Source organism: Triticum urartu, chromosome 2 (assembly GCF_003073215.2).
Source record: "Triticum urartu cultivar G1812 chromosome 2, Tu2.1, whole genome shotgun sequence".
Classification (NCBI taxonomy): Eukaryota; Viridiplantae; Streptophyta; class Magnoliopsida; order Poales; family Poaceae; genus Triticum; species Triticum urartu.
This window is the reverse complement of record NC_053023.1, coordinates 630,000,663-630,010,610: the sequence shown is the minus strand read 5'-3', so window position 1 is coordinate 630,010,610 and position 9,948 is coordinate 630,000,663.

The window sequence follows — 9,948 nt, the reverse complement described above, 5'->3', positions numbered from 1 at the left end:
ACCTTTGTACTCATGTTGCTTTAATTACTATTTTCAGACAACAACACCGCCCCTCCGATGGGTTTTATGTAGACCTCGATGTCGATGAGTAACTTGCCACCCAGGTGGTGATTCTAGCCATGGAGGGCCCTATGTAGATAGATAGGCTTCGACAAGCCTTCTTTGTTTCTAGTGTGTGTACTCAGATTATTTGCTTCCGCATGTGCTTGTATGCTTGTATGACTTGAGTGTCGGGTCATGTGACCCCTACCTGTATGAACATGTTATGTATGGCTCTCCGGAGCCTTTAAATAAAGTACTTGAGTTGTAGAGTTTTGTTGTGATGCCATGTTGTATTTGCACATATCGAGCATATTGTGTGTATGATTGAAATGCTTGGTATGTGTGGGATCCGACAATCTAGTTGTTTATCCTTGGCAGCCTCTCTTATGGGGAAATGTAGTCTAGTGCTCCTTGAGTCATAGTAGTCCGCTACAGCCCGGTTCACCGGAGTCCTGCTAGCCCAGCACTACTGCTCGGGACACTTGACTGGCCGGCATGTGTTTCACTTCGTTCCTATGTATGTCCCTTCGGGGAAATGTCACGCGGTGACATCTGGAGTCATGCCTAGCCTGCTACAGCCCGCGTTCCCCGGAGTCCTATTAGCCCAGTGCTACAGCCCGAATTCACCCGCTGATGACCGACATGCTCGATGTGATTCATGTATGCCTGTCCCCATAGGTCAGTGCCGCTTTGGGTTCACGACTAGCCATGTCGGCCCGGGTTCTCTGTCATATGGATGCTAGGGACACTATCATATACGTGAGCCAAAAGGCGAAACGGTCCCGGGCCATGGTAAGGCGACACCCGTGGGGATACCGTGCGTGAGGCCGCAAAGTGATGTGAGGTGTTACCGGCTAGATTGATGTGACTTGGAATCAGGGTCGTGACACACGAGGCACGACCAACGCTGGTTTGGGCGGCTGGAGCAAGAAGATCAGAGGTTGAAGAAGCACTACGGCCGTTGGATGGACATCGTACGGTCAATGGAGCTAGAATCGTGCATATTGACTAAGTTGACAAAGCCCTCCGTCCCTGTCAACTTAGTAGGCCCACAAGTCAGCCTGCCACTATACTGAGTCCTAGCTAACAGGGGGAGTATTCATTTTTTTGTGTAATAAGGAGGCACTTCCTTGCGTGCGAAGATATAGCTGGTGGGTCCGAGCTGTCAGCGGTGGGAACATTTTTTTCGCGAAATATAGAGGCCCTTTCGGTGGGTCCCTGATGTCAGGTGGAGGAATCATTATTTTGCGCGTAACAAGGAGGCATTTCCTTGCGTGCGGCCGTGGACCCAGCTGTCGGCCTCTCCACGTACAGTCCACTTCAGATGCATGTCGGTCATTGACCACGTTGACCAGGCCACGCCGAGAGCACCAGGGTGGTGGACGACGGCGAGGCCTAGGAAGGGAACGACACGGAGGCAGGGAAGACTCGGCAGTTGTTTCCCACACAGAGGGGAGTACGACTGTAAGAGGGTTTACTGGTTCGTCTGCCGTCGCCGGAGAGTAACAGCAGGTGTGGGTGAGTAGAGGGATGGCTAGGCCAGCGATGGGAGTACGGTGGGGCGGTGAGGCCTGCGCGGCAGCACAGCCTACCGCAGGGAGGAGGGAGCAGGCAGTCCCGCCGGCGCTTGTTTGAGCGGCTGGAGCAGGAAGAGCAGAGATTGAAGAAGCACGACGGCCGTTCGATGGACATCCAACAGTCACTACTTGTGTGTCAACCTTTTTTTAGGAAAGCCTCAAATCTATGGAAAACAGCATACAGCCCATCTGCCATTATTTCTAATAATTTACGGCCCATTTGCTAATTCTTAAGGTTTTTTTGGAGCCCATATTCTTTTTGTTAGCATTACAGCCCATATTGTGGCCACGGTTAAAAAATTATACGAAATTTTGCATATTTCGGTGCGGTCCGAACTGTTTTTAATCCCGAAATTTTGACTCACATTCAAACTGATTTTAAAAATAAATGTATATCAATATAAAATCCAACAAATTCTCCACGCATAAAAATTAATGTAATTTAAAATCTCGAAATGAAAAAAAGATATTTGAAACTAATTGTCGGTTTGATGTGTTTTAAAAATGTACAGCCCATTTCTCATTACTGATAGGCCATTTTCTTGGCCAGTCGAATGAAGCTCTCCTCGTCTTGAAAGATTTGAAGCCCAACAGGCCTGACAAAGTGACTTACTTGGCAAATCACAAAAAACTGGGCTGTGGTCGTGGACCGAGCTGTCAGCCTCTCCACATATAGTACTCTTCCGATGGAAGTCGGTCGTTGACCACATTTACCACGCCGCGCCGAGAGCACCAAGGCAGTGGACGACGGCGAGGCCTAGGAAGGGGACGACGCAGAGCCGGGGAAGACGTGGCAGTGGATACCCACGCGGAGAGGAGTACGAGGGTTCACTGGTTCGGCTGCGGCGTGAGGCTGCCGTCACCGCAGAATAACAGGGGGTGTGGGTGAGTAGAGGGATACCCTGGGCCAGCGGTGGAAGTAGTAGGGGCGGTGAGGCCTCCGCGGCATCACAGCCGGCCACGAGAGGCAGGAGCACGCGGCACGACCGGCGCTGCTTTGGGCAGCTGGAGCAAGAAGACCAGAGGTTGAAGAAGCACTATGGTCGTTGGATGGACATCGTACGGTCACTGGAGCTAGAATCGTTCATATTGACTAAGTTGACAAAGCCCTCCGTCCTCGTCAACTTAGTAGGTCCACAAGTCAGCCACCCACTATGGCGGTTCCGGCAGCGCTGGGGGAAGAAGACGAGAGATTGAAGAAGAATGCCGGCCGTTGGATGTAAATCCAATGCCTTCTTAGGCTTCAACCTACTGGCCCACATGTCAGCCAGTCCATTTGTTTTTTAGTCCATTTGGTGGGCTGGGTGAAACAATGATGTAGCATCTATGCAGCCCGTTTAAATCCCATTTGCATTTTTCTCGAAATCCGCGGACTTGCTGGGCTGGGTGAAAATATCATGTTGGGCTAGACGGAGAAATGTTATAAAAACATAAACACATGATTGCACGTCAGTAAAATCTTTGCAAGCTGATGTACGCAATCACTAGGAGTTAACTTGCCAAGTTATATATAAACAATTATTATTATTATTTTTTAAGAACTTACAACTTACGAAATAAAATATCATTTTAATTTGATGAGTTAATAGTACGTGGGGTATTATTATTTTTTAGGCTAGACGTGGGACATTTGAGTTGGTTCTAGGGGAAAGTACTGGGAGAAAACTCAGTTTACATCGAAAAAGAAGTGGGAGAAAATTCAGAGACCTGCTGGGTCCACCTGAGGAGGGGAATATGTTGGGAGGAAGGAGATTCAAAGCACGGCAGCCGAGTGAACTAGTTTTTTTTACGGACAAGTGAATGAAGAAAATATGCCCTAGAGGCAATAATAAAGATATTATTTATTTCCTTATTTCATGATAAATGTTTATCATTCATGCTAGAATTGTATTAACCGGAAACATAATACATGTGTGAATACATAGACAAACAGAGTGTCACTAGTATGCCTCTACTTGACTAGCTCGTTAATCAAAGATGGTTATGTTTCCTAACCATAGACAAAGAGTTGTTATTTGATTAACGGCATCACATCATTAGGAGAATGATGTGATTGACTTGACCCATTCCGTTAGCTTAGCACTCGATCGTTTAGTATGTTGCTATTGCTTTCTTCATGACTTATACATGTTCCTATGACTATGAGATTATGCAACTCCCATTTACCGGATGAACACTTTGTATGCTACCAAACGTCACAACGTAACTGGGTGATTATAAAGGAGCTCTACAGGTGTCTCCAAAGGTACATGTTGGGTTGGCGTATTTCGAGATTAGGATTTGTCACTCCGATTGTCGGAGAGGTATCTCTAGGCCCTCTCGGTAATGCACATCACATAAGCCTTGCAAGCATTGCAACTAATGAGTTAGTTGCGAGATGATGTATTACGAAACGAGTAAAGAGACTTGCCGGTAACGAGATTGAACTAGGTATTGAGATACCGACGATCGAATCTCGGGCAAGTAACATACCAATGACAAAGGGAACAACGTATGTTGTTATACGGTCTGACCGATAAAGATCTTCGTAGAATATGTGGGAGCCAATATGAGCATCCAGGTTCCGCTATTGGTTATTGACCGGAGACATGTCTCGGTCATGTCTACATTGTTCTCGAACCGTAGGGTCCGCACGCTTAAGGTCTCGATGACAGTTATATTATGAGTTTATGAGTTTTAATGTACCAAAGGAGTTCGGAGTCCCGGATGAGATCGGGGACATGACGAGGAGTCTCGAAATGGTCGAGACATAAAGATCGATATATTGGACGACTATATTCGGACATCGGAAAGGTTCCGAGTGGTTCGGGTATTTTTCGGAGTACCGGGGAGTTACGGGAATACGGGAGAAGAAGTATATGGGCCTTATTGGGCTTTAGGGGAGAGGGAGAGGCAGGCCGCGCGCCCCCCCAAGGCCTAGTCCGAATTGGACTAGGGGGAGGGGCTGCGCCCCCTCCTTCCTTCTCTTCCCTCTTCCCCTTCCTTGTCTCCTACTCCTACTACATGGAAGGACTCTTAGTTGGACTAGGAAAGGGGGAATCCTACTCCCGGTGGGAGTAGAACTCCCCTAGGGTGCGCCATAGAGAGGGCCGGCCCTCCCCTCCTCCACTCCTTTATATACGGGGGCAGGGGGCACCCCATAGACACACAAGTTGATCCACGTGATCATATTCTTAGCCGTGTGCGGTGCCCCCTTCCACCATAATCCTCGATAATATTGTAGCGGTGCTTAGGTGAAGCCCTGCGATGGTAGTACATCAAGATCGTCACCATGCCGTCGTGCTGATGGAACTCTTCCCCGACACTTTGCTGGATCGGAGTCCGGGGATCGCCATCGAGCTAAACATGTGCTAGAACTCGGAGGTGCCGTAGTTTCGGTGCTTGATCGGTCGGGCCGTGAAGACGTACGACTACATCAACCGCGTTGTGCTAACTCTCGTTGCTATGCATCACCATGATCTTGCGTGTGCGTAGGAATTTTTTGAAATTACTACGTTCCCCAACAGTGGTATCCGAGCCTAGGTTTTATGTGTTGATGTTATATGCACGAGTAGAACACAAGTGAGTTGTGGGCGATATAAGTCATACTGCTTACCAGCATGTCATACTTTGGTTCGGCGGTATTGTTGGACGAAGCGGCCCGGACCGACATTACGCGTATGCTTACGTGAGACCGGTTCTCCTGACGTGCTTTGCACATAGGTGGCTTGCGGGTGATAGTTTCTCCAACTTTAGTTGAACCGAGTGTGGCTACGCCCGGTCCTTGCGAAGGTTAAAACAGCACCAACTTGACAAACTATCATTGTGGTTTTGATGCGTAGGTAAGATTGGTTCTTGCTTAACCCCGTAGCAGCCACGTAAAACTTGCAACAACAAAGTAGAGGACGTCTAACTTGTTTTTGCAGGGCATGTTGTGATGTGATATGGTCAAGACATGATGCTAAATTTTATTGTATGAGATGATCATGTTTTGTAACCAAGTTATCGGCAACTGGCAGGAGCCATATGGTTGTCGCTTTATTGTATGCAATGCAATTGCGCTGTAATGCTTTACTTTATCACTAAGCGGTAGCGATAGTCGTGGAAGCATAAGATTGGCGAGACGACAACGATGCTACGATGGTGATCAAGGTGTCGCGCCGGTGACGATGGTGATCACGACGGTGCTTCGAAGATGGAGATCATAAGCACAAGATGATGATGGCCATATCATATCACTTATATTGATTGCATGTGATGTTTATCTTTTATGCATCTTATCTTGCTTTGATTGACGGTAGCATTTTAAGATGATTTCTCAATAATTATCAAGAAGTGTTCTCCCTGAGTATGCACCATTGCGAAAGTTCTTCATGCTGAGACACCACGTGATGATTGGGTGTGATAGGCTCTACGTTCAAATACAACGGGTGCAAAACAGTTGCACACGCGGAATACTCAGGTTATACTTTACGAGCCAAGCATATACAGATATGTCCTCGGAACACGGAGACCGAAAGGTCGAGCGTGAATCATATAGTAGATATGATCAACATAGTGATGTTCACCAATGAAACTACTCCATCTCACGTGATGATCGGACATGGTTTAGTTGATTTGGATCACATAATCACTTAGAGGATTAGAGGGATGTCTATCTAAGTGGGAGTTCTGAAGTAATATGATTAATTGAACTTAAATTTATCATGAACTTAGTCCTGGTAGTATTTTGCAAATTATGTTGTAGATCAATAGCTCGTGTTGTTACTTCCATGTGTTTATTTTGATATGTTCCTAGAGAAAATTGTGTTGAAAGATGTTAGTAGCAATGATGCAGATTGGATCCGTGATCTGAGGTTTATCCTCATTGTTGCACAGAAGAATTATGTCCTTGATGCACCGCTAGGTGACAGACCTATTGCAGGAGCAGATGCAGACGTTATGAACATTTGGCTAGCTCAATATGATGACTACTTGATAGTTTAGTGCACCATGCTTAATGGCTTAGAATCGAACTTCAAAGACGTTTTGAACGTCATGGACCATATGAGATGTTCCAGGAGTTGAAGTTAATATTTCAAGCAAATACCCGAGTTGAGAGATATGAAGTCTCCAACAAGTTCTATAGCTAAAAGATGGAGGAGAATCGCTCAACTAGTGAGCATGTGCTCAGATTGTCTGGGTACTACAATCGCTTGAATCAAGTGGGAGTTAATCTTCCAGATAAGGTAGTGATTTACAGAATTCTCTAGTCACCATCACCAAGTTAGTAGAACTTCGTGATGAACTATAGTATGCAAGGGATGACGAAAATGATTCCCAAGCTCTTCATGATAAAATCGATGAAGGTAGAAATCAAGAAAGAGCATCAAGTGTTGATGGTTGACAAGATCACTAGTTTCAAGAAAAGGGCAAAGGAAAAAGGGGAACTTCAAGAAGAACAGCAAGCAAGTTGCTGCTCAAGTGAAGAAGCCCAAGTCTGGTCCTAAGCCTGAGACTAAGTGCTTCTACTGCAAAGGGTCTGGTCAATGGAAGCGGAACTACCCCAAGTGATTGGCGGATAAGAAGGATGGCAAAGTGAACATAAGTATATTTGATATACATATTATTGATGTGTACTTTACTAGTGTTTATAGCAACCCCTCAGTATTTGATACTAGTTCAGTTGCTAAGATTAGTAACTCGAAACGGGAGTTGCAGAATAAACAGAGACTAGTTAAGGGTGAAGTGACAATGTGTATTGGAAGTGGTTCCAAGATTGATGTGATCATCATCGCACACTCCCTATACTTTCGGGATTAATGTTGAACCTAAATAAGTGTTATTTGGTGTTTGCGTTGAGCATAATATGATTTGATCATGTTTATTGTAATACGGTTATTCATTTAAGTAAGAGAATAAATTGTTGTTCTGTTTACATGAATAAAACCTCATATGGTTACACACCCAATGAAAATAGTTCATTGGATCTCGATTGTAGTGATACACATAATCATAATATTGAAACCAAAAGATGCAAAGTTAATAATGATAGTGCAACTTATTTGTGGCACTGCCGTTTAGGTCATATTGGTGTAAAGCGCATGAAGAAACTCCATGCTGATGGGCTTTTGGAATCACTTGATTATGAATCAGTTGATGCTTGCGAACCATGCCTCATGGGCAAGATGACCAAGACTCCGTTCTTCGGAACAATGGAGCGAGCAACAGATTTGTTGGAAATCATACATACTGATGTATGTGGTCCGATGAATATTGAGGCTCGCTACGGGTATCATTATTTTCTGATCTTCACAGATGATTTGAGCAGATATGAGTATATCTACTTGATGAAACATAAGTCTGAAACATTTGAAAAGTTCAAATAATTTCAGGGTGAAGTGGAAAATCGTCGTGACAAGAAAAGAAAAGGTTTCTACGATCTGATCGCGGAGACAAATATTTGAGTTACGAGTTTGGTCTTCAATTAAAACATTGTGGAATAGTTTCACAAACTCATGCCACCTAGAACACCATAGCATAATGGTGTGTTCGATCGTCATAACCGTACTTTATTGGATATAGTGCAATCTATGATGTCCCTTGCCGATCTACCACTATCGTTTTGGGGTTATGCATTAGAGACAGCTGCATTCACGTTAAAAGGGCACCATCTAAATCCGTTGAGACGACACAATCTGAATTATGGTTTGGCAAGAAACCAAAGTTGTCGTTTCTTAAAGTTTTGGGTTGTGATGCTTATGTGAAAAAGTTTCATCCTGATAAGCTCAAACCCAAATAGGAGAAATATGTCTTCATAGGATACCCAAAGGAGACTGTTGGGTACACCTTCTATCACAGATCTGAAGGCAAGACATTCGTTGCTAAGAATGGATCCTTTCTAGAGAAGGAGTTTCTCTCGAAAGAAGTCAGTGGGAGGAAAGTAGAAAACTTGATAAGGTAATTGTACCTTCTCCCTTATTGGAAAGTAGTTCATCACAGAAATCTGTTCTTGTGACTACTACACCAATTAGTGAGGAAGCTAATGATGATGATCATGTAACTTCCGATCAAGTTACTACCGAATCTCGTAGGTAAACCAGAGTGAGATCCGCACCAGAGTGGTACGGTAATCCTTTCTGGAAGTCATGTTACTAGACCATGACGAACTTGCGAATTATGAGGAAGAGATGATGAGCCCAGATTCCGCGAAATGGTTTGAGGCCATGAAATCTGAGATATGATCCATGTATGAGAACACAGTATGGACTTTGATGGATTTGCCCGATGATCAGCAAGCCATAGAAAATAAATGGATCTTCAAGAGGAGGACGGACGCTGATAGTAGTGTTACTATCTACAAAGCTAGACTTGTCGAAAAAAGGTTTTTGACAAAGTTCAAGGTGTTGACTACGATGAAATTTTCTCACTCGTAGCGATGCTTAAGTATGTCCAAATCATGTTAGCAATTGCCGCATTTTTATGAAATCTGGCAAATGGATAAACAAAACTACATTCCTTGATGGATTTAAAGAAGAGTTGTATATGATGCAACCAGAAGGTTTCGTCAATCCTAAAGGTGCTAACAAAATATGCAAGCTCCAACGATCCATCTATGGACTGGTGCAAGCATCTCGGAGTTGGAATATACGCTTTGATAAGTTCATCAAAGCATATAGTTTTATACAGACTTGTGGTGAAGCCTGTATTTACAAGAAAGTGAGTGGGAGCACTATAGCATTTCTGATAAGTGTATGTGTATGACATATTGTTGATAGGAAATAATGTAGAATTATTCTACAAGGCATAAAGGAGTGTTTGAAAGGATTTTTTTCAAAGAAAACCTCGGTGAAGCTGCTTACATATTGAGCATCAAGATCTATAGAGATAGATCAAGACGCTTGATAAGTTTTTTTCAATGAGTACATACCTTGACAAGATTTTGAAGTAGTTCAAAATGGAACAGTCAAAGAAAGAATTCTTGCCTGTGTTACAAGGTGTGAAATTGAGTAAGACTCAAAGCCCGACCACGGCAGAAAATAGAATGAGAATGAAAGGCATTCCCTATGCCTTGGCCATAGGTTCTATAAAGTATACCATGCTGTGTACCAGACCTATTGTATACCCTACACTAATTTTGTCAAGGGAGTACAATAGTGATCTAGAAGTAGATCACTGGACAACGGTCAAAATTATCCTTAGTGGAATAAGGATATGTTTCTCGATTATGGAGGTGACAAAAGGTTCGTCGTAAAAGGGTTACGTCGATACAAGTTTTGGCACTAATCCGGATGACTCTTAGTCTTCATCTGGATACATATTGAAAGTGGGAGCAATTAGCTAAAGTAGCTCCGTGCAGAGCATTGTAGAC